General features: G+C 41.6%; 1 protein-coding gene across 2 annotated transcripts in view; it reads left to right on the plus strand.

Annotated features, from left to right (window-relative positions):
• Positions 1-26,216, plus strand: part of RNF144A (ring finger protein 144A) — a 168,291-nt gene that overhangs the window by 71,055 nt on the left and 71,020 nt on the right. The window contains exon 3 of one of the 2 annotated variants that reach the window (XM_069235884.1): positions 25,247-25,479. The gene's annotated coding sequence lies outside the window, so the exon portion shown is untranslated. Of the gene's footprint in view, positions 1-25,246; positions 25,480-26,216 lie in introns of those variants that run through there. The other variant, XM_069235885.1, reaches the window with a different exon arrangement.

A 26,216-nucleotide genomic window follows, 5' to 3' on the forward strand; every position in this document is an offset into this window, starting at 1 on the left:
GATGGGGGATTACTGAACTTATGGCAAATGTTGTATGATGTACATTGATGTCCAGTTGTAGTCTCACAGACAACCAAAAACTGTTTCATCCGTTTTTTCTGACTCTGAGGGACCCAGTGGTATGGAGGGTGAGAGAACTGGCTAGAAAGCAGTGAGTGATTCTACATCTTTCTTGGAGGCCTCCAATGAAGACCTTTCTCTAGTGGGGGCAGACCCTGGACAGACTGTAACACCTGCATCTTGATCCACCCTCCATTCCAATCTTCACCCTCCCTCTTGCTCCACCCGCCAGTTGGCTGTAGCTGTCCCCCTAAAAGGGGCGACATCACGATTGCTGCAGACACCTCTGGCCCTGCCCAAGTGTCCCAGGCTGCACTCACTGAGGAAGCTGTAGACCTATTACGGACAATCGCTGTAGGCCAGACTGCACTTCTGAAGGACATCCAGGGGCTGGGTGGCTAGAACCCCCAGATGCTGGCTTACCTGGGTGCCATTGACAGGGCCCTGTCTGTCCTACCCTGGTCATTCCAGGATCTGGACTTCTCGTTGGCTGCAGCCTCCTACCCACCCCAACCTCTGCCCGCACTCCCATCCCCACCCCTTCCCCATCCCAAACCCCTCAACCCAGCCTTATTCAAAGTGCACACAAACATATGCACGCACCCACAACAACAACCACAAGCAGCACATCCCAACACCGACACAGCAAAAAACAGAGACACACACATGCAGACACCACGCACTCCACCACCACAAGCATGCACACAGGCAGCACACCCACCAGGGCAAAACCAGACATCCACACAACTAGTACACCCAAAGACACAACATCCATCATTATACCAACCACCACACACCACAAGCACAACCCCAGTCAGCATACCCACCACCACACACGCATGCACCAGCACACCCACAGATACCACGCCAACACATTCCACATCCAGTACGCATAGATCCATACACACACATACGGGACCCAAATGCCCACACTCACCAATCCATCCGACAACCAGTAAGAGACACAATTCTAAAGATATAGCGCATAGCCCAGACCCTCTAGCACCCATACCTTCAACACACACATGCATAATGGACACAGCCACAGATCTCCCAAACACAACTCCATGAAGACCAGCTTACCCATTTTCTTAAGGATGACCTACTTTTTTCCCTGGACCTGAACCCTTCTAAAGCCCAAACCACCCATCTCAAACATCTTTCCAACCCTTCTGCCTACCAAACCACCCCTTCCACATCTCACCCCACCCCTTCCAAACATATATTCAACCCCCCGTCCCCAACCCTTCCCCCTCCCAAATCCAAAACTCCAGTAGGATCATGGAGGCACCTGTTCTCTACCACATAGATGCCCCTTTCAGAGGAGGTTTATTTTGGCACTTACATTAGGAGGCAAATTGTGGGCATGCACCCACACAATGGAATACTGTCCTTGTGCCTTTGTTTTTTCTGTGCTATTTTATTTATTTACTTATGATAGTTATACCATTTATATCAAACATTTTTATTTTGGGAATACCTTTGTCCTAGCCTTATTTCGTTATTGTTACTAATTGTTTGCTGATGATGTTCTTGCTGCTAATGTGTGTCCCATGCATGTACTCTCATTTATGACAGTGGCAAGCACGGCCTGTATATTTTAGATTTTTTTCAAAACATACATTATTGTTGTACATTTGTGATGGTTAAATTAATCGAGGTGCAAGCATTCATGTTGTTACTGGAGACTTACACCAAAACCATATATGTATCTGTTTTTGTGACTGGAGAATGCGTGTGTGTTTATTTTGACATGGTGTGTCAATAATATACATATAAGCGTTACAAAGGGAACGTGGCATTTTACAGTTACATGGAATCTTATGTTTGTGATATATTGCACACACCAAGGGGACATGTGACCTTCATACACCTCTGCCATGTTTGCAGTTCACCAGTAAAAACTGTAGTACATTCTGTGTACACCCACTTATAGCATGTTGTGGTGTAGTTGCTACATTATCATGGGATTGTTTGGTTCAGATTTGGTACACTGTTTCAGTTGATACTGTCAAGATTTTGGGGACATTACTGCACATAACTTTGCGGACACATTTGTGATTGTTGAGACTCTTTGTGCAGGTGCCCATTGCCATGAAAGCAGTCCGTACCAGATTAGTGAGTGCTACTTATATCTCAAGGTCTGCTCTGATACATATTCTGACTACAACGTTACACACGTCAGCACTGTACAACATTATGGTGATGTTTGCACAAATTATTGAGACATGCAGTAGTCCAGTATTACTGTGATGCTACAACTCTACGGGAAACAGGAATGCCCGTAACCTACCTTCTGTTCCAGCCACAACAGGGTTGATTTCCACACTGGTCCTGGCCCTGGAGAAATGGGATGACTGGTAGCAGCGGGTTCATGGATGAACATTCATGGTGAGTTTTGCGCCTATATCGCTCCCAATCGGTCAACTCAGGTGCAGAGGTTTGGCTTGCCACAGTTGCATCGGCGGGACTGCACATCATGATTTCCTGTGCAGTAAAAGAGGCTGTCATTCCGCCACCAACCGCATTTTCCTTACGGTACTGTCAACTTGGGTGAAGTTTCTTGGCGGTGACGCAGGGCCATCGTGGTCCTTAAGCTATACTCCAGCTGACATCTAAATATGGAGGGTGAACCGTCATGGTGGTGGGCAGGTTTCCGGACGAAAAAGTAACAGCGGGACCGTTACCTCCAACATCTAAATCAGGCTCTTAATATTGAGCACAACAATTTTTTTTTTTAAAGAGAATGCATTTTACAATCCTGTGGCATGGTAACGGGATGTACATCAGACCGGTCATGTGTCCATTTTGTGATGGGTTTTCAGAAAAGGCATACACTTGGAATTCTGAATTTGACCATTATAATAAAGATTTACAAATCTGGATTTTTCTTCCTGTGGAAATAGCATTGGATATTAAGTAGTACTTTCATGCCCTCAATTAAAACCCCTGAAGTAGCCTTTTCACTAGCATCTTATTGACAGAAGAGATTATTGATAAAGTTTTAGATGTTAATATAAAAGTAGTTGATCATAGTTTAAAAGAGACATTTTCTTATTTAATTTTGTTTGCCTACAGTAATCCAAAATATAGCACTGAAGTTAAACCATATGGGCAGTTTCTATATGTAAAATGAATTTGTATTTTGATATTGATTATGCTATTGCTGCTATTGACATGTACTCCAGATTTAAGATCATGGGATATGTGGCCAGTAAAATGTTAGTGGTAAGACAAAAGGCTGATGCTGGAGAGCCTAAAGATCCCCTTCAGTTTACTGAAGGGGTCTGAGTATGTATACATATATAGACAGTCCGCTTCAGTGGAGAAAACAACTCTCACGTCTTGCAACTGGTTGTTTGATGTATCATTCCACCTACTAGGGATCATGTATGTATATATGAATGTGGTATTTCTATAGCAAGAACCTATTCAAAAGACAGCAGAGTGCTCTGGTAGTGATTACATTACAATATAGGGGGGATTACTTTTTATCCCAAAACTACAGTATGCTGACAGATTATGTCAGGTTTTGCAAAAGTTATCTGACAAGTTCTAACAACAATCTGTCTAACTCCCCCTACTCTGTGTCCGTCCCTTAAAAGGAAGGCAGTGCAGACAGGGAGACCGATTTAGATATCGGCAGAGGAGATACTCTATCACAACATTGATGGATATCCCGTCCGCCAAACCCTAAATCCCATAGGAAACAAAGGGATTTAGATTTCAGTGGACTGGATACCTGTCACTGTTGTGATGAAGTAACCCCTCTGCCGTAATCTAAATCAGACCAAGTCAAACACTGGAAGGGAAGGTGTGAGAGAGAAAAGCAAACAGCATGATCAGGTCTTCTTCAGTACGGTTCTCTCTGTTGTTACATCTTTTGTTGCAGCACAGGTACGCATAAAGATTCTCCAGTGATTGGATGGCCCACTTATCAGGGAAGGTGCTTGCAGCATTTCAGTATTAATGAAAAGCACATAATATTTGTAATATACATATTATAAGCACGTATACTCATCAGCTTTAGAAAGGTGGGCCACAGTGAACCTGAGAGAAGCATAGTCCCAAGATCAGGAAACAGATGATGGCTCTTCTAAACAGCAGAGAAGGGGAAAGGGGAAAATAGCAATACAGCAAAGCTAAAACAGAGTGCAGAGAGAAAAGTAATTATAACAGGCAAAGAGGCCGAAGGACCGTAAAGGGAAAACAGAGTGATACACCAAAGGCAAAACAGAGCCCGCAGACCAAAGTCAGAGTGAGAGGCAAAGAGGTTGGAATACAGAGGAACCATAAAGGAGTAAAGGGGAGTGTTGTAGGAAATGTAAATAATAAGCGCTCTACTGTGAATATGAAATGTGAAAACGTTGCATAAAATCAAGCACCATAGAAGCCACACCACTGTTCACAGTCAAACCAGTTCAGGCCAAACCCTCACTGTGGGAAAGATGGGCTGATTGCAGAAGCCCCCTTATTTTTTGCCCCCATTTCTAGCTGATACTGGTGTTTTCTGACTCTGACTGTGCCCTGGACACTGCTAATCAGTCCCAGGGCCAGTGGTCTGTTTTAAATGGTGTATGCAAATTAGGCCTAAGAATAATTGGCTCTGACAATCTACCTATAAGTCCTTAGTATATAGCTTGCATGTTGGTTTGGGACCACAATATAGTTAGTGCAGACATAGGTGCACTGCTGGGGTGTCCAGTGTCATTATTGTAAGACCATTCTGCCTTGTGTGCTGCTTTTAAGCTAAAATTAACCCCAAATTCGTCTTTGGAATTAAATGTACTTCCAAAGTCTCAAACCACCTTATTTATGCATATGCCACCCCTATGGTCTGCCCTAGGTGCCCCAAGGGATCAGTGCAGAGTAAATAGAAGAAGGGACATTATCAAAGATGTTTTATAAGTCAAAAGGAGAAAAGCTATATGTATCATGTTTGGTACCAAGTGAAATGTTGAATTTAATATAACTAGCATAGGGAAAGAGTTTTAGATCTATTTCTGAAAGCAACCAAATTCAGCCCTCTAGTGCCCTTTCATGATTGGTCAGTCAGTGAAGTGACCAGGGCTGAGACAAAGGAAGCATCTTGAAGTAGGACAACTGTTGCAGCAGATGGCAGAAGAGGATGGGGAAGAGTAATTAAACTGGTCTTCCAAGGAGTGGAAGCCAATTGGGACAGAAACTTGACCTCCCCCATTTCCTGCTCCCTCAGCCAGATGGGAGCCCCAATGATTAGATTAAGAGGGGTGCTGAAGTGGGTGGACTCAGTCAGATCTAACCTGCAAAGAGCAATTTTCTCCATGTTGGATTTTTAGGGAATGTTGCTTTATGGGATTGATTTTTGCCACAGTTCAGAGGAAGTGGTCACTCCAGATGGTGGTGGCCTGCACCCCATTGGACAGAAGCACCACCCCAGCTTTCCAACCCAGGAGCAAGAATAAATATGGCAGAGCTGCCCCACAATTCAGATCCCTGCTGGAAAACGTTACTAGAGAAGAAGGACTGCCCTGCCCTGCTGAACCCCTGGTCTGCACCTGAAGGACGGCACCAGCTACCAGCTGCACACTTTAGGCTTCACCAAGAAAAGGATTTTGCCTTGCTTCTGCAACTCCAAGAGTGGATTCCCTATAAGCAACTGGTACAAAGGAGATGACCAGAGTCCCCCTGTATCAAGTCCTGCAGTAGGCCCAGTGGCCATTTGAGGATTCTGACCAGGAACATTCTGGGAATTGTAGTCCCGACTTTCAAGGAGCAACTCAGAGGTTCAGGAAACTTGATCAAGTTTGTGGACATTTCAAGGACCCAAAAAGGGCCTCGTGAAGATGATCCAGAAGTATGGAAACGTTTAGAGCAACTGTTGTTAAAGGCTCCATAGGTTTAAGAGGTTGAAGAGGTGCATTGTGGGAGTTGTAGTGCCAGAAAACGTTATAAGACAGTAAGTATACATTAGTTAATAAAAACTAAATAGCCAGCAAAAATAAACCTAATGACCTCAACCTCTACAAGCTACCAATAAATTAGCATTTAAAATTAAACTTGTGCTTGTTTTTCTTCCAACAGAAAAAAAGCACCTGCTCCATATTAGAACACATCCAATGCAAGAGCTGCAAAACTGTGTAAAACATCTAAACAGAACAATAATGGAAGTATACAAAATACAAATGGTTCCATATTTTTACATGTAAATAACAAACATACAAACTTTAAAAATTATATTTATAATATTAAACTATTTTCAGATACAATGACAGAGGCTGCACAGTATATCACTTCACATAAAGGAAAGCAGTTACTAAATCACATGAGCTACACCTACAGCCAACAAAGTGCATTATCAGAAAATAAAAACTGGAAATGTACAAAGTATTATTCTAATGCATCCTATGGGAGGGCAACTACAAATGATGATGTTGTAATTCACGTGAGAGCACAACCACCCCCCAAAATTGACAGAAATAGCAGTAAGGGAGATATTGCAGGACATAAGAGAGGCAAGCACTAGCTCCGGGGAGCCCACAACCAGACTCCTAAAAATATACTACCAAAGGTCCTTGAATACATAACAGGCTAACAACCACCAACAACTACTGTAAACCATGTAATTGCATGAACTAAAAAGCCACCAGCGATATCCCACCTGCCTATAGGAGATACCAAGACATGCACATACCTGAACTTCTACTAGCTACACATAATGAGGAAATTTTACTTTTACATAACAACCTAAATAATGAGAAACTAATATTGTCTACAGCAGATGACTTGGTAAAACGTAATCAATATCAAACATGGATGATGGACTGGACCTTCAAATTGTGTCCCAAATCATTCACTCAGATACACACCATACATGGTTAATATCAAAACACAAATATACCGTTCACATATTCCCTACTACCAAATAAACAAATCAGCACTTACTACAACCTATTAACCCATATAAACCTTAAAACAACTAACAACTATCCCCAAAAGATATCCATACACCTTGAGCAAGCCATGATTCAAATCATTCTAAAAATGTACCCCAGACCAAGGCTTTTACCATCATTTCAGTAAAAGTATATGGAGACACATCCAAAACTCTGCACTAGCTGTAGCAGTTTCTACAAACAGCCCATGATAGCACCACTCTATGTCCCTGTCAGAAAGGTAATCAACCACTACAATCAATCTGGTAACAGAAAGCCCTTTCTACCAAGAAAATGGAGAAAACCTTAGTCCCCTAATGGACTATTTCAAAGACACTTGGGCTGGCAGACTGCAGCACTCGGACACAGACACCCACCCAATTTCCAAATACCATTGTGGAATGTCAAGGGACCTTTCACATTTCACAAATTAGATTCACAATTGCTGTCTAGGTTTTTATTATTATCATTACAGAGATCATGCACCTTTGATTCTGCAACACTTGGACCACAAGGTTAACCCACTGAAACTGCTTTGGTTCTGTGCATGGGAAGTTTTCCTATGAACAGAGAAAAACTGAAACTAAATGATGCCCTTGGTTCATTATGTTTTTTCATGGCAACATCTAATTAGTGTGGTAATTATTTGAACACTATATTCTTGATTATAATAAATGATTTATTTCTCCATAACAACTGGTATGTATTCCTTCCTGTTTCATCTATACTACAGGGCAATCATACATGGTGCCCGTGTTAATTACATCATGCAATTGCCTTTAACTTCGTATTAATTAATCTCACAGTCATACTAGTCTCTCATCAAAGTACAAAACCATACAAAAAAAAGCATAGCCAATGAACCCAAGGCAAGTCGATGCAGCAATGTCTACGTATGGGACCAATTCCTGGTTTTGTTTTACTTTGCATGAAATGCACGCATCTTGCAGTGCTTCACTATTGACATACTGAAGCAAACATAAAAAATAAATATTTAAAACAATTTTTAAAATACACAAACAAATAAGCTTTTACATACAGCAAGGCCTGAAAGTCTGAATTTCTATCTATCTATCCATAATTACACATACAGAACTTTATGCAATACAATTTTATATCTCTATTATTTTAATTATAAATGTATTCTCTTTCTATGTAGGTATGTATCTATATATTTATTATTACTTTACTCTTATGAAAGAAAGAAAGAAAGAAAGAAAGAAAGAAAGAAAGAAAGATAACCTTCAACTCCCTCCAATGGACTACTCACTCTCATCCTATATCACTGCCTAATCCCAAACTGATTCTACTACTATGATCTCCCTGATATCCTTTCTTGACTCTTCCCTCCTCTATCCCTCCTTGACTTACCTAAACCTCATTCTACTACAATGATCTCCCATATAACCCTTTCTAAACTCTTTCCTCCTCTATCCCTCCTTGACTTAACCCAAACCACGTTTTACTACTATGATCTCCAAAATAACCCTTTCTGGACTCTTCCTTCCGCTGTCCTTCATTTGACTCATCCTAAACCTCATTTAACTAATAAGAACTCCCTAATAACATTATCTAGACTCTTCCCTCCTCTATCCGTACTTTATCCTATTCAATAAAACTAACAGACTAACATAGCCACTGCTCAAATTAGCAATTTATATTTCCCTATATTAATCCACCACTAGTCCTTTGGGTTCTGGAGTAATGTGCTACTAGCAGAAAAGTGCTTCAATGCCTTTTAAGGAGTAGTAAGCGCTTTATAAATACAATTATAGAAAGAATACTGATTCAGCATGTAAATTAAGGTGGATGTTCCTCAACTGGATACATTGCCCAGGATAGGTGGCATACAGCAAATAATCAAGGTACCACTTTTAGCATGTTATCTAATTAATTGCTTATATCCCTTGCCCAGTCAATTTTCTCATCAATATTTCACCAGTTAAGTACAGTAGTTCATTCCTAGCTCACCTGACTCTTTTACAGCTAGGCTCTTCTCAGGAGATGTTCCATGTCAAATCACCCTATTGCCTTCATCCTTCATGTTCCGTTCAAGAGATAAAGTCCAATTCAATTTTTCCTATTACTAACCTGTTTATTCCTTTGTTCTAGTGTCTGAATCTGAAGTAATCTCTTTACTTCCGCTGGCTAAACCTACTTTCTCTATTTTGGACCCACTTGCTGCCAGTTTGATCCTATCTGCATTCCACTTTCCCTATCGGCACTGAAAGCTTTCTCAGTTCCATAAAATACGGCCCCATTTCTACTCATTCTCAAAAATTATCAAAATAAAACCCTCTAGATCCACATCTCCTGGGTAATTTGCACCCTGTTTATTTCCTTCCATTTCTGTTTAAATCTCTTGAACATGTGGTCTCTGCAAGGAGTCTGCTCATTCTAGTTCTCGCTCTACACTCTTAATACTTTGCTTTTTACTCCGTCATTGAACCACAAACTCCAGTTCTATCTTAAACTAAAGACATGACAATTAGCCCCCCCTTAAATATGTGTTCTATAATAGAGTTGACTACCATACTCCTCTAGGCAGTGGTTCTTGTTTCAATAATTCTCAAAATACAATTTGGTAGTTTTCCTCCTGTTTCTGAAGTGGCTCCTTCTTGTCCATCTCTTCACTCTTCTGTCCCTCAGCGTTTGAAACTATGTCCAGTTTATTTTCTCTAAATCTCACATTGTTGTCCCATGTCTCCTCATATAGCTATATTCAGAATTCTGTGATTATGGTTTTGCTCACAGTTCACTTTTAAACTTTTTGCTGGACCATTTAAGATGCTACAGCAAGAATTTTTTTTTTTTTTTTATTGTTCTCACCGACCGAGGACTACTCTAAGTGGGTTTCTTATGAACTTGTGCCTATGCTCACTACTAAAATGGTAATTTAATTTTTTGGAGAAAAAAAAACTACAGAAGGTATACCACAAATACTCATCTCTGACAAAGAGACTTATTTCACTTCGAGGAAAATAGTGGCATTTTTGAGTCAGTAATAAACATGGAAAAACACCACTCTATTTTCCACCTGCCAGCGTTTTAGTGGAGAGGTTGAATACATTTTTCAAGGAAGGCATACAAACTGCATTACCCTCCAAAACTGATGTAGGCACACATTTGCGTGAGAAATTTTGGAATTATCTCCACCTCCTCATTTAATCACAGGATGTTCACAATGTTTTACTAATAAAAGGTAGAGATGCAAGAACTGATCTTGCTCCACATTGGAATGATCTTTCTAATCAACATTTGGTTGAAAAGGGATTACAAAACAAGCGCAGTGTGGATGAATGTGCTAAAGAAATGTTTGCCTGCAAGTACAACACCACAAAATTAGAGCTTGATAGGCCACATGTACAAAGATCAAAGAACTTGAAATTAGAGATTGAGTTTGTTAACGCGTCCCAATCTAGATAATTTATTCACTCTGGGACTCGTTTTAGGCCAATTAATCTTTTGACCCTGATTGAAGACACCTTAAGACGAGATAACTAATCAACATGTCAATCAATAAGTCAATAACGTCATCAATAGTCACCATAACAAATCAATTAGATTAATCAATGACCTTAATAAGACTCTGAAACCACCATGACCTTTCAGTCATGAATAACCACACCAGTTTAATACGATTTTAAGATGTTTATTCCCTATGGATTACAATTCTGCTAGTAAGTTTATTAGTCTCAAAACCATGAAACACATCAGCATTGTCATAATATGGCAACTTGAATAAGATTTCAACAAAACAAAGATCAGGAACATTAGAACATAACACAACGTCAACATAGGTTAACCTTAGCAGAGTATCATTAGCGCATTATTCAACAAAGCATTGATTCAGTTATTTGTCTATTTGTGTCCGTTTAGTGAACCCCTTAATTAACCTCGAATTAGCATTAGCATGTTGGGCTTCATGCAAAATAATTTAGCAACACGAACTTAAAAAACATCTATCTATGGTCTCTGTCAAAAGAAGCAGTTGGTACCTAGAAAGGAAAGGCAAACAGACAATTACAATTTCATCATCATATAGTTACCCTCCGTAATGGGTCAGTATACAGAGTCAGTCTTCGTCCTCAGGACATCAGTTGATTCGCCATCAGCCAGGAAACACAGCAAAGTTCAGCAAGACGGGGTAAGTAGGGACACTTCCCTCATAAGGAGAAGAAGTATAGAACGGGCAAGATAAGGGTGAGGATGGTTTGAAGAGTCAAACAGCAAAGTCTCTAGGTAGAGTGACAAAGTGTCTGGGTAATAGCAAAAGTTCGCAATGGCATCTCCTAATGGCTCCTCGTGTCAAAGGTTTTTATCCCTCTCCTTTGTACAGTCCCCTAATTTCTAATTGGGTAGGTTTGGCACCCCACTATCTCCATCCAATGGGTTTCCAGTGATACCATCAAAATTGTCGCCTCATAACAGTTCTCACGTAGTTTATTGGTTCTTGTGATTGACGTCTCCAACGAGTAGAATGACCGGTATGATTTCATACTCTTGTGGTCCTCTCGCATCTTCAGTCAGTGGTTCCATTGTCTATACCGGTTTGGCAACCTTGTACCTGTAACAAGTCTACACTGTTGCATTCAGCAAGAATGTTTCCTTGAGCAAGTCGAATTGCATGAGAACGGATCTACTACAGTTACACTCATCTTCTAGCTTCTGGAAAAATACGATTACATGTCCTTCAGCAAGTCAGCAGACTGTATGTTATAAAAACACATTTAATATGAAACCGGGCAGCTAGGCCCCGACTCATGCTAACTAAGGCCTAGTGAATTAATTAGTAAAACCTTAATATATGGCTCTTAATACTAATACAAAATCATACATTAGTGCATTAATAACTCAATTTTTGTCAATTTTATTAATCCTCGTATACATTGGTGGCCACTCCCCATGGGCACATTTCAGACTCACGTTTAGTAAAACACATTAATATATTTTCTTATGCGGCATTATTATGCATTAGTTCCTAAACATTTCATGTTAATTTTGATTATAAGAGTGAGAGAGCGTAGTTTAAATAACACATATTAAAATGAAATGCTCATATCAATGCTTCACGATGTTGCATAGAAAACAACAATAATAGTGATTTTCCTTAAACGTGCATTTGAATTATGACTATGTGTGTGGCCACCAATGTATACGCGAACTAATAACTCATAAATAGAATCATTAATGCTATGGTTAGTCAAGTTATATTAACGATTATGATATTGCATTTATATTGAAAATCTTATAGGCCTTAAGTTAGCGTGAGCTGTGCGTTTTAGTTGCCTGGCTCTCATATTAAAAGCACTTTTTCCGTTTTCCAGTGTGCTGACTCGCAAAGGGCCATGACCCTGCAAATGTTCTTTTTCTTCAACTTGGAAGATGAATGTATCAGTACAATCCTGTTCTCATCCGCATGCTTGCTGCTTTTGTATGAGTTTATACACAAGATTGAAACAAATGTAGATTAATGTAATGTACAAGGGCGTTTAAACCATGGACAAAGGAACTCATGACATGAGAAGACGTGCCAAGATGTGAAGTAACCCCCGGATGTGCCACCTCCGAAGACGTCAATTATGAAGACCAATCAAAGTGTTATGAATAAATGTGGGGTGACAATTAGAATTACCTAATGTATAATTTGATAGGTTAAAGATAGTGGGGTATAGCAAATGTCCAATAGAATTTTGGGGGAAGGTATTACGAAAAAGGGATAAAAACCCATGTCACAGAAGGGTCAGAAGAACTAGGTAGGGAATGCTGTTGATTTTATCCAGAAACTTTGTCACTCTGTTTGGTGACTTTGAGACTTATTAAAACCATCCTCACCCATAGATTGCCCCTACACACTTCTCCTCCTTATGAGGGAAGTGTCCCCTGTCCTTTAGACAAAGTTTAGACTGATGGCGTTTTGACTTATGTCCTGAAGACGAAGGCTGACCTAATCCTTGGAGGGTAATTATGACAATGCAATTTGTAATTTGTCTGTTTGCTTTTCCTTTCTAGGTACCAACTGCTTATTTTGATAAGAGACCGTAGTTAGATGTTTTCTAAATTGGTGTTCCAAATTGTTTTGCATGAAGTCCAACGTGCTGATGCTAATTAGTGGTTAGGACAGGAGTTCACTTCGACTGACGCAAATAGACAAATGACTGACGTTACACTATGCTGAACTGAGACGTATATGACATTTGCTGTATTCTGATTTATGTTCACGCCCTGCTATGTTCTTATGTTTGTGATTCTTGCATTAATGAAATCTTATCACAGTTGCCATATCATGACTATGCTCTTATGTTTCCTGGTATTAAGATTAACTCTTTTGCTCGTAGATTGTAATCAATAGGGAATAAAATTCATAAAATTCTATCAAAGGTGTGGTTACTCATGGCTGAAAGGTCATGGTTGCGCCGACAATTGATTAATGTCTTTATCCAAAGTAAAGTGCATTGTGGTGGTAAATAATGATGACATTATAGATATATTGCTTGACATATTGATCAGTTATCTCGTCCTACGGTGTCTCTCCACTGGGTCACAAGATTCATTGGCCTAAAACGAGTCCTGATGTGTATAAATTAACATAGAAGGAAGCGTTATCAGTTCTGGTAGCAGAGCGACGGTTTTGGCCCTTGGGGGCCCTAGGACGGAGAATCATTGTTTAATTTGTTTTTTGTGATAATGCAAATTGGAGGTATGATGGGTTTCTAAGGTCACCATGACTTTCCCGGGATCTCGGAGCCTGCCTAAGTGAGTTGGGGATGTTCTCGGTGCCATAATGTGTGTGGTTTAGGGTTTTTGCGCTTGCTTAGCTTATGCCTTTTTGCAGGTGATTGTGAAATTTGTGTGTATTTAGGCCAAGTAAATGTTGTTTTAGTAGGAGTGGGCGTACTCCGCAGTATGAGAGTAGGGAAGTCAGCGTACTTCATATAAGTGTGGCGCTTGATGCTCAAAATTATCCACTTGGTTGGTTGTTTATGTACGGACCTATCGTGGTCTAAGACTCCGGAGTATGTTGACAAGTGTAGAAGACACTTGGATTTATTTTGTAATCTGTGCGGTTTCATAGGTCAATCGGGCGTGGTTGACAAGTCAAGTTTGAGTTGAAACAAATGTGTGAAACCTTCTATGGAGATTTGGCAAGTTCTAAAGTGCACTAGGATGAGCCATTGTAAAGTCGAGAGTAGAAATTGCGGGTCGAATTCTACTTGCGTATGTGGGAGCTGATAAGGAGAAAGTAGCGGCTGAGGCTTCAAGTCAAATCTCTGTAAAGTTCTGAAGCAAATGAGTTACCCTTCCTGTAGTAAACCGGCAGATTTGAGTTGTCATTTAAGGTGCTCGCAATAATTTGCATTAGTTTGTGTGAATTCAGTGAGGAGCGGATGAGCCGCAAGACTTTGTCAGCTACAGTGTGTGTGAGTGTGACGTCAGTGGTGCTGCGCTGAGATATGTCCGTCGTCGAGAGGGGTCGCGCACGGATTGTCTGCCGTCCGTGAGAGGCAATAGGTTGAGAAAGGTGGGTGAAGAGTGTCCTGGGAACTAAGTCACTTCGATTAAAATACAAATAAGAGAAAATTGCAAAATGAATTTTGTCAAGGCATTTAAGAGCGCTCTGAAAGGAGACGCATATATTGTAGCAACTGATGGGGAGCCTACACCACCCGAGGGTACTCCAGCTTATATAGTCATGGAAGAGAAAGGTGTCACGCCTTGTTTATGGATGAAACAGTGGCGCAAATTAACAGAAAAAGAGGGATGTTTAGCATTCCCAGAACATGGGACGTTCAATACTAGGGTGCTAGAAAATTTGAGGTGGATGTTAAGTACACAGAAACCACCTCCGAGGCCAGCTCAGTATGAAGCCTTAGCGGTTTGGGATCTAATGGCTCTTAAACAAAGGCAAGAAAAGTTTCAGAGAAGACTGAGAAGGGCAGAAAAATCCTATGCTGAGGCTAGATGGGATAACGAGAGTAAAATGTGGAGAAGGGGAATTGTTGACGGACTAAAATTGTTTCCAGCAATAGCACAGGGAGAAGAAACACAGGGAAAGAAAGCCTCCTGTAAGACCGATAAAGACTCCAACAATTCTAAAGAAAATAAAAGACCTTGGGAAGAGGAAGATGATTCAGACGATGAGGAATTCATGGACATGATCGCCCGCCACCTTATGTGGTGAGCGACAATGCTCCAAGCACTAGCATGGATCCTGGGAACCAGACGCAGGAAAAGGGAGCTGCTGATACGGTACAGACTAGTGATACGGCTTCGATACAGAATGGTGTCAGTGTACCAACTGCACCAGACGTACCGATACAGTTGCAGCCTCCACCGCAGATACAGAGAATCTACCCAGACGTTCCAGTACTTGAGACTACTACAAATCTGATAGTGCCGCCAGACCCGATATATACGAGATCAAAATTAGTGCAGATTGAGTCAACTCCGAAATTGCTGTCTCAGCCACAGCCACAACTGATACCAGGGTACAACCCAGTAGCTGGTCCGCCATTAGTGCCTGTCCCGGGTACTTTGGAACAGACCTACAGAGTTACTGCTCGACGGAGTCTGGGACCAGGTCAGACACCTGCCGCTATATCATTACCAATTACTGTGGGTCCACCAGTGCCATTGTATGCGCAAGGCAAAACTGGCACATGTGACCAGGGAGTAATGACTCAAGATTTGATAAGAGGAGGGTCTATGGGAACCCCCCAGATAGAACAAGCAGTTGAAAAGCCGAGGCCTTTTATAGACCTTAGCCCAGTAGGAGCACCCATAGAAGCAATGCGTAAAGCAGGGCTAGGGGTTTTAACCCCGCAGACAATGAGTACAAACACCTCACAGTCGCCGATGATACATGCAGGGAACATCTCATTGCAGGGTTTCACAGTCCAACAGCTAAACGAATGGCTAGAAAAGACATATACTTCACAAAAGGCCGCAGTGACTACAGTCGAACCAGAAAAGGAAAGGCAAGATGAATACCTAAACTTTGTAAGGTTAGGTGCAGAAGCTGCTGAATTAGTGGAAGGTACAATGGGAGTAAAAAGATTAGAGTCCTACACGGAAGCAGAATTAAGATTCTTGTGTCCCAAGATTACCAAAGAAGTAGGCAAGGTGCATCAGAGATTAGCCAACCTGGCAGATAAATACAACATTGATATCGGAAACACTAAACACCTGAGAAGAAGGTACAGATTGGATTTTGACTCCAAAGACTTTGAGCACATGAGGTCTGCTGGAATTAAGGCACATTTGAAAGAATTGTTGCAAAGTGTGCAAATTTGGGGTGCGCTGGAAAAATGGGAAGGCAGGTGGGCAAAGAAAAGAGATAAGGAAAAGGGTGACAGTCCAGGGCCTAATCAAGCCAAGGCCTCACCCGATCTGGAATCAGTGAAAATATTACCCATGAGAGAAACAGCTGGTGGTGTCCTGTACCAAGGACCAGAGGAGACATCCTATCCTTTACCAATGACTATCCTAGATTGAGGGAGAAGCCGATCGAGTGGTACCAACAGACAGGTAGGTTTGTGAAACTTGCAAAGTGTCTTTGGGAAGACTTGAATACCTTGTTTGAAATCATTGTTCCGCCTAATTTGTGGCTTGAGTGCAAGAGAGGAGTAGATTGGCCGACGAAGGAGCCGGCAAGGGATAAGGTGACCGGGCACCCTCTGAAGAGGTGATGAAGTATTATCATAAGGTGATTGAGTTTTTGGAACAAAAGGTGTCGCCGAAGGTGACTGATTGGCAGATCGACCGGACCTCTCAAGAGGTTAAGGAATCAATACAAGCTTACTATGAGAGATTTCTAAAGGCATTCAAGCACTACAGTGGTACTGAGACTATTGAACCGAAAGAAATGAACCACCTTGTGTTCAGATTTGTCGAAGGGTTGAGACCAGAAGTTAGCCAGATGATTAAGAATCATTTGATTTGTTGGCAAGCGAAGCCGATTGATGAAGTGTTGCAGTATGCGAAATACTGTAGTGATGAGATTGAACTGAAACAGAAAAAGCTGAAAGAGAAAGTGATGGTGATGCAGATAAGGGCTGCACAGGCAGGAATTCAGGGAAATGGAGTTCAACAAATGATACAGCAGCAACCGCAAATGAATGGTGCGTTTCGGACACAACCGAGAGGTCGAGGCCGAGGGTTTGTGAATCGCGGTCCAGACTTGAATACGGTTGTGGTTCAAAATGACGTACAAGGGGCAAAAAGGATGTCACCATGTCACGCGTGCGGGGGCGTGGGGCACTGGAAACGGGAGTGCCCGAATATGGTGCAGGATGGTGTTGTTCAGCAAGGCGCTAATGTAGGTACATTGCAAAATGTAAGAGGCCCAAAAATAAGACATCAAAACCCGAATTTTCAGAACGATCTGGTACAAATGCAAGGGGTACAGCCCATACAGCAGATGCAAATGCCGCGTTTACAGCCAGCGCAAATGCAACCAGTACAACAGCAGATTCCCATGGTACCTAGACAACAAATGCAATTACCAATGGCTCTGATGCGACAGCAACTGGTGATGCTTCCTCAACAGGTCACAGGCCAGGTAATGAGTCAAAATAATACAGTACAACAGTTTCCATTACGAGGTGAAAATGGCATGAATGAAGAGTGGTCAGATGATAGCTCAGACAGTGAAGAGTGCAGGCTTGCAGCATCCTTAGAGATGGATCAGAGGGGTCCATATGTGGAAGGAAAGGTGATGGGCTACAAAGTCTCGTTTCTGGTTGATACCGGAGCTACACGCTCTACGGTCAGGAGTGTAGAGGTTCCAAAATTACCACTTTCAGGGCGTACCATAAGGGTAGTCGGAGTAGCAAACCAATATCTGACAAACCCGATTACAGATCCAGTACAGGTTGAGATCGGCAACTTTCAGGGACTACATAGGTTTGTAGTCTGTGATTCAAGTCCAGTATCCCTACTGGGAAGGGACTTACTGTGCAAAACAAAATGCTCGATTACCTGTTCCAATGGTGGAATTGAAGTGCAGACAAATAGTGATGATGAGGGAGATGAAGGTCCGTTTTCAGAGGAAGACATAGGGACGGCTAATGAAGATTATCCTTTAATTACCCTGTTCCCAACGCTTACCATGATCGATCTACCTGTTGAGTTGCAGGGAACTGTGACAGAGAAGGTGTGGGATTTGACAGGAAAGGAAGTGGGACTAATAAAAGGCGTGGAACCAGTTAGAGTTCAGGTAAAGCCGAATGCGGTGTTTCCTCAGGTGCCACAATATCATATGGCACAAGATGTCCTTATCGAAGTGTCACAGATAATTGCAGATTTTCTAAGACAGGGAGTCCTGAAAGTGGTTTTGAGCAGTCCGTGTAACTCTCCAATAATGGGTTTGAAGAAGCCTTATGGAAAGGTTCGATTTGTGCAGGATTTGAGAAAAATAAACGAAATTGTGGTAAAATGTTGCCCCGTAGTGCCCAATCCAGCAGTGATCATGTTTCAGGTTCCATGTGATGCTGAGTGGTTCACCGTTATAAATCTATCACAAGCTTTCTTTTCGATACCTCTTTATGAGGACAGCCAATTTTTATTCAGTTTCAAATTCCTGGATAAGGTGTACAGTTGGTGCAGAATTCCACAAGGGTTTTCTGAATCACCGTCCATCTTTAACCAGATACTGAAAAAGGATTTGGAGTCCTTAGTACTGCCTTTTAACTCGACTCTAGTGCAGTACATTGATGATTTGCTGATTGCATCTAAAACTAGGGACAACTGTAAATACGATACCATTGCCTTGCTGAATCATTTGGGAAATAACGGACACAAGGTGTCACCTAAGAAACTGCAATATTGTTAGAAAGAGGTGAAATAGCTAGGGCATCTAATCGAAAAAGGGTCCAGGAGAATATCAAAAGAAAGATTAACAGCCATTTTGCAAATGAACCCTCCAACGACAAAGAGAGATGTCAGGATGTTTTTGGGAATGGTGGACTACTGTCGTCAGTGGATACCCAACTTCTCGATCATCTCGAAACCTTTAATAAGACTGACAGGAAAAGAAATCAAGGATGAGCCGTATACCATAGCTTTGTCCAAAGAGGAGCTTGAGTCATTTATGGAATTGAGAGAATGCATGTGCAGGGCACCAGCGTTAGGCATGCCTGATTATACAAAGCCTTTTCTACTGTTTTGTCATGAACGTGATGCCTGTTCTTTGTCTGTCTTGACACAGGTCCATGGAGGTGCAAATCGCCCTGTAGCATATTTTTCAGCTACCTTGGACCACGTCGCAGCAGCCTTACCGGGTTGTTTGCGCGCAGTTGCAGCAGTTGGTCAGAGCCTTACGCAGTGTGAAGGCATAGTCATGGGATACCCCCTAACAGTAATGGTTCTGCATTCAGTTGAAATTTTGTTGACTCGAACTAAAACTCAGCACATGACAAATGCTCGTCTCACTAAGTACGAGACAATCATACTGGGGTCACCAAATGTCTCGCTAAAACGATGTACTGTATTGAACCCGGCAACTTTACTTCCTGTTGAAAACACTGAGATTAACAATGAGGAAGAGTTTGAACATGACTGTCTTGAGGTAACCGAATTATGTACCAAACCACGTCCAGATATTCAGGACACCCAGTTAAAAGAAAATGACTGTATCATGTTTGTCGATGGGTCCTGTTTAAGAGATTCTGTTGGAACACTGAGAGCTGGATATGCTGTGTGTACCATAGCTGGCATCATTGAAGCTTCCTGGCTCGAGAGAGTGTTTTCCGCACAAGTGGCAGAATTAATTGCCCTTACCAAGCCATGCCACGCAGCTGTGAATCTGAGAGTCACTATCTATACTGATAGCAGATACGGATTTGGAATTGTACATGATTTTGGCCAACTATGGTCATAGAGGGGTTTCATGACCTCTTCTGGTTCTCCTGTGAAAAATGGTGAACAAATAAAGGATTTGTTACATGCAATTCAGTTACCTCTTGAAATTGCCGTGGTGAAATGCAATGCTCATGTTAAGTGCGCAAGACTTTGTGTCCATGGGAAACGGTTATGCAGATCAAGTTGCAAGGTTTTGTGCATTGAACTGTATATCGTTCAAGGAGCAGTGGGAATTGTTACCGCAAACTGAAAATGACACATGTTTGAACCTTGCATTACGGGTGGTTGATACTCTAGATGAGTTAAAAACATTACAAGGACGTGCAAGCAAAGAGGAAAAACGTTCCTGGCAAAGAATGCAATGTGTACAGAGGGCTGATGATTTGTGGGTCTCAGAGGAAGGAAAATTAGTCCTGCCAAACAGTCTTCTGTCTCAGTTTGCCAGACTATATCATGGACAGGCTCACCTTGGGAGGGATGCAATGATCAGGTCATTTAAAATCGACTGGTTCAACCCAAAATTCAGACATGCTGCCGAGGTTATTTGTCACAGGTGCATCATCTGTCAACAGATAAATGCTGGAAAGGGGACAGTGGTAACTTTGAGCCACATTGGGAGAGCTGGCGGTCCATTCAGCAAAATGCAAATGGACTTCATTGAAATGCCTGTTTGTGGAGGATTGAAGTACGTGTTGGTGATTGTGTGTGTTTTCAGTCACTGGATTGAGGCCTACCCCACGCGTAGAAATGACAGTCTTACAGTTGCAAAGCTGCTACTTAGGGAGTTAATACCAAGGTTCGGGTTTCCGGTCTCTATAGAATCTGATTGGGGCAGTCACTTCGACAGTGAGGTGATTAAGCTCCTGTGTGCCGCACTCGACATCGAACAAAAACTGCATTTTAGCTATCGCCCCGAAGCATCAGGACTAGTGGAGCAAATGAACGGTACTCTGAAATCGAGAATGGCAAAAGATGAATGGCGCAGCTACCAATATGAAATGGCCAGATGCATTGCCCTTAGTGCTGATGTCAATGAGAAACACCCCGATAAGAAAACAGGACTATCCCTCAATGAGATCCTCATGGGTAGAGCTATGAGGTTGCCAGCAGTACCTGCAAATGCTCTAGTGAATATCACAGATGATATGGTGTTGGACTACTGCAAAGGTTTGGCTGATGCGATTCGCTCTTTCTCTCACCAGGTAGAAGCTAACACATTGCCACCGATTGGAGATCCAGGCCACACCCTACAAGCTGGTGACTGGGTGGTTGTCAAGAAGCACGTGAGAAAATTGTGTCTGGAGCCACGCTGGAAAGGGCCGCATCAAGTAATCTTGACAACTACCACTGCCGTGAAGTGTGCAGGAGTTCCAAACTGGATACATGCCAGTCACACAAAAAAATTAACGTGTCCTGTTGAAGAGGAACTTGAAGTTTCCGGCACAACAGCTCCAGGAAGAGAAGTCTCAGAGTTAGAAAACAGTCAAGAAGGAACTGAGACTGCCGGAGGGCCCACTGAGAACAGCCTCGTCCGTCAAACAGCAAATAAGTTCGAGAGAGGTGACAGAGCACCTATCTCAGTAGAGGCAGCAGGAGAATTAAATCAAGGAGAGGTTCTCCCAGAAGTAGACAGATACGGGTTAGAACTCGAACCTGGTACAGACCCAGAAGAAGGAGGAGAAGAAGAAGAAGGAGAAATAGTAGAAAGAGATCGGAGTGTGCCAGAGCCTCCTGAACCAGTTGCAGGTCCATCAAGAGAAAACATAATATCACAAGAGGAGGGTGCTGTCCAGCGTTCTGAAAATGCACATCGAAAGAAGACGCATAAGGGTGATAACTGGCCAGAGAACCACTCTTAAGGATAAGAGACACACCAAATGAAACAATAACAGAGGAGAACGATACATCCCGAGTAGAAGACCTAAGTGAAGGGGAACAGCAAGGTGAACGAAGACTGAAAAGAAAAAGAGTCGCAAACAAAAGATATACAGGTCCTGAATGGGCGTATGCTACAACATCTGAGTGGGAACATGAATTCCTAGCATCCTGTTTTGACCGAGAAGTACGAGGCCAATACTACGGTACTTGAACAAATCAAAAGGAGAGACCTGGTTAAAATCGAAAATTGAAAACTGAGAAAAGAGACTTTATAATCACTGGATGTGACATTAAACCGGATTGACTTCGAGAAACCCGATTATGACAAGCTGCTAACCTGATTTGACAAAAGGGGCCCTGGAGTGAGTGAAGACGCTGTAAATACACGCAGAGAGCAAGAGAAAATTCTAAATCATTCTCAAGTTGATTGTTAGTCTACTATCTGATTCTATACAGCTATGGCTTATGATAGAGGTAGTAACAAGGGAAGTAAGGTGTGTGGTTGGCGAGGTCTTATAGTAGGTATTGTGTGTGCAATAATAATTGTGGGAGTGATTGTGGGAATGCCATGGATAGAGAAAGAGACTATTAACGCTACTTCAAAACCTGAAACTACAACACTAACCCCATGGGAAAGGTTTGAGCAGGATGCAAGACACTTGCATGAGGGAACTAATTCAAAAGGGGAACTTTCTACTAATGTCTTCTAGCGCTTGCTGAAAGAGTATGTGGAGACCATGGATGCGAAAGACTGTTATGTGTGCACTAAAATTCCTTCATCTGTGCAGGAAGGAGTTACCTACCATAGCCTTCCTCTAACCTACGGGATTAGCTGCAGTTTGCTACTAACAAGGTTCTATAATCAAGAGCATGTGCAATACTTTTATTTGAATCTGGATGTTGTGTTTTCTTTTGTGCCTGTGATTGAATTCTTAAACAAGTTAGCTAAGGAACATGATATAAAAATAGTTAGAGGATTCTTTGAGCCGACGCTTACATTTGGAACTGCTTATGCACATCGCAATAATTTGACTTGCTTGCTATCACCTGTAGAGAAAAGCTTTTTAGACCATACTGATGATAGACGCAAAGCATTGAAAGAAAGACTAGAAAAAGGATTCGAAAAACGCACGTACGCAAATGATTATGCTTACACTGCAATCAAGACACAAGGCAAGCTAGCTATAGATGCATTACATGTAGGTAGGCTTTGTATATATAGGTCAAAATCTGAGCAGGACAATTTGTTTGTGGGAATGAGTGAATGCAGACATGTGTTTTTCTTTCAGAGTAAATAGACATTTATGTTGAATGGACAGGATCCAGCGATCCCTGGGATCTATTACATCTGTGGGCTTAATGCTTATTACCGTCTCCCTAGGGGATGGTATGGGACATGTTATTTGGGAATAGTTTTCCCAAAGATTTAGCAGATTGATGACTTAAAACAAATACCTAAAACATCAGAATTACAACATGCTAGACAAAAACGAGAATCAGTGGCTGCTGTCATTGGAGATATATTTGGAGCTATAATCCCTTCAGTGGGGGTTATCTTGAATTGTATGAAGATTCAAAAGTTGTCCACTATCGTGGATAACATGCTGACAAATTTCACAGGGGCTATACTACTGATGGATACTGAACTTGCTGCAGAAAGAGCTATGACTCTTCAAAATCGGCTTGCTTTAGACATTCTTTTAGCAAAGAGTGGAGGAGTCTGCAAAATACTCAACAAGCGCCATTGTTGCTTGTTCATTCCGGACAATAGTAAAAAGATTACAGGTATGCTTACTAACCTAACTAGAGATAGTGCAGATTTGAAGGATTTGAAGGAACCTGGAGTTTGGGAGAAATTTGGAAAAGAAATTGCCAGAGTAGGGAGCTGGTTTACCAATATTTGGAATGGGGTACTTGCTAAAATATTAATGGGCCTATTAATTGTTCTGGCCTGTCTATTAGGATTGGGGGGCATGAGACGTATATGACATTTGCTGTATTCTGATCTATGTTCACGCCGTGCTATGTTCTTATGTTTGTGATTCTTGCATTAATGAAATCTTATCACAGTTGCCATATCGTGACTATGCTGTTATGTTTCCTGGTATTAAGATTAACTCTTTTGCTCGTAGATTGTAATCAATAGGGAATAAAATTAATAAAATTCTATCAAAGGTGTGGTTATTCATGGCTGAAAGGTCAAGGTTGCGCCGACAATTGATTAATGTCTTTATCCAAAGTAAAGTGCATTGTGGTGGTAAATATTGATGACATTATTGATATATTGCTTGACATATTGATCAGTTATCTCATCCTACGGTGTCTCTTCACTGGGTCCCAAGATTCATTGGCCTAAAACGAGTCCTGATGTGTATAAATTAACACAGAAGGACGCGTTATCAAGAGCTACGGTCCAACAAAAGGAAAGTCCAATTTTTCTGACCCTGCTCTATTTGTGAGCGTAACTCGTTCTGCTGCTTTACTGAAAAATTGTGGATGGTGGAATAAGGGAGCTGTTGTCAGTATAAAATCTTTTCAAAAAGTTGTTTGAGAAAGTGAAAAATGTTCATGGCAATAATGAAGGTGGCTATGTTAAGTGGAGTTGGGAGCTGATGGCACAAGATTTAATGCCGGGGATTTGAGTACAAATATTGATGACTGGTAAGAAACACAAATGTTTCGAGGTGCCAGAAAAGAGGTATCTGAGGGAAATGTGCCAGAGGAAATGTATAAACACACTACAGATGCTGAAAACTGTTTTAACTCTTTCATTACTAATTCCACGACTGGTACTTCAAGGGTAAATGTTGTTTTGCCTGCAAAGTTTAGAGATTATTATTTGCATTAGGATTGTTTTCAGAACTCAATTGCTACTGTTTCTATTAGTTTTTTCTTTTTTGTTGTATAAGAAATGGGGATGATGTATCGGCGGCATGCATATTGTTCCTTTATTTACATGTAAGTGTATCTTTAATGACAATGTACTCTTTTGAATGGGAGGAATATTTGTATTCTTTTGCCCTGTCTTCCACTGCTGTCCAGTGGGCATTCCGACCTGGATTCCTGACTGGTAAGCGGTGTCTCCAGTTGCTCTTGCCTGCTCTTCCTGGGATTGATACTCTTCTTCATCTTTTGGAATAAATTCACACTTTCAGACTTTAATTGCCCTTTCGTGTGTTCATTCCTTTGGGCAATTACACCACCTATCTTTAGAATTCATGGGAACATTCCTTTTTGGCACGATGACTTAATGGTTTTTAATGCTTGTTTGTTGTGGTGTCATGAAATGTTTTTGCTATTGTCCACACAAAAAGTATACACATATGAACACGTTTGGGTATTTGAAAGTAAGTTGGAGGTTATTTAAAACTCCGTATTTCTATATTTACAAACAAATTACATATAAAACACTAACATGCAGCCGTTCCTTTACGTTTCCATTCCATTTACTTACGCTTTTGCTTTGCATTTGAATGTGTAATGTAAATTTCAGATTGAGTTAGTTGATTTGCATGCTTCTTTTCTTTACACAGTGTGCTTGCTGATGTTATCGCCGGTACGCGCACGCACATTTACAATAGAAGAATCTGCTTTTGGGAATCACATACACTGTTAAACGCGGTCCTATTACACAATGGCAAACCTGGCCAATCACTGCGTGGCGAGGAATCTGCGCTTCAGAATCACAGACACTGAGGCTGCGCCTAGTACTGTAGCTTGCAGTGCTGAATCTACTTGTTGGCAGGCTGCTCTTGTCGTCCATCTGGTAAGAAAGACCTCTGTCTGTTGTATTCACAGTTTCACTTGCCTATTAAATACGGGTTCGTGCGATTTACTGGAAGCGAAACTGCAGGAGGACATTTAAACCTCCCTTTGACATTTGTATATGCTGATTTTAAGAGCTATCCTGTCTTATCAGTTAACTACAGCCCGAAACTCGGCGACAAAGCAACGTGTGTGGTGAAACCAAATGTTTCGCAATGTAGTTTGGAAGGAAGCAGCGTTTCCGATATTGTGGCTAAATAGTGTTCTGCCCTTGTACATGGAATTGAGTGGAACAGTGCACTTATGCTCTGATTAAAAGGCAAATCTGAACGAGGTTCTGAAATGATGATAGGGCAGGGACTGGTCAACACGTTGTCAAGGTGTGTTTCAGCAGAAACGATATCCTGCCTCCTGCTAATTTCACGATGGACCATTGTTGATATACATTAGCATATAAATGTGTCGGATCGCTGTAACGAATATTCGGGGGCCATTCACCTCAACACCTTCAAAAGATGCACGCGCTCGCACCTAACCGTTTTTACGTTCGTTATGTTTGTAAAATAATACACATGGAAACGCTACTTGTAGGCGGACTTCTGTTTTATGGGACCCGTTCACTTGAATGCAGTTCTGTCCGGCGAAGCCAAGCCATAATCTTAGCTATTTGCATATTCCTAACATTGCTGCATGCATGATGAAACATGTCTGTTTGATGAGGACTTTATACGTAAGCGT

This window comes from Pleurodeles waltl, chromosome 5 (genome assembly GCF_031143425.1).
Source record: "Pleurodeles waltl isolate 20211129_DDA chromosome 5, aPleWal1.hap1.20221129, whole genome shotgun sequence".
Classification (NCBI taxonomy): Eukaryota; Metazoa; Chordata; class Amphibia; order Caudata; family Salamandridae; genus Pleurodeles; species Pleurodeles waltl.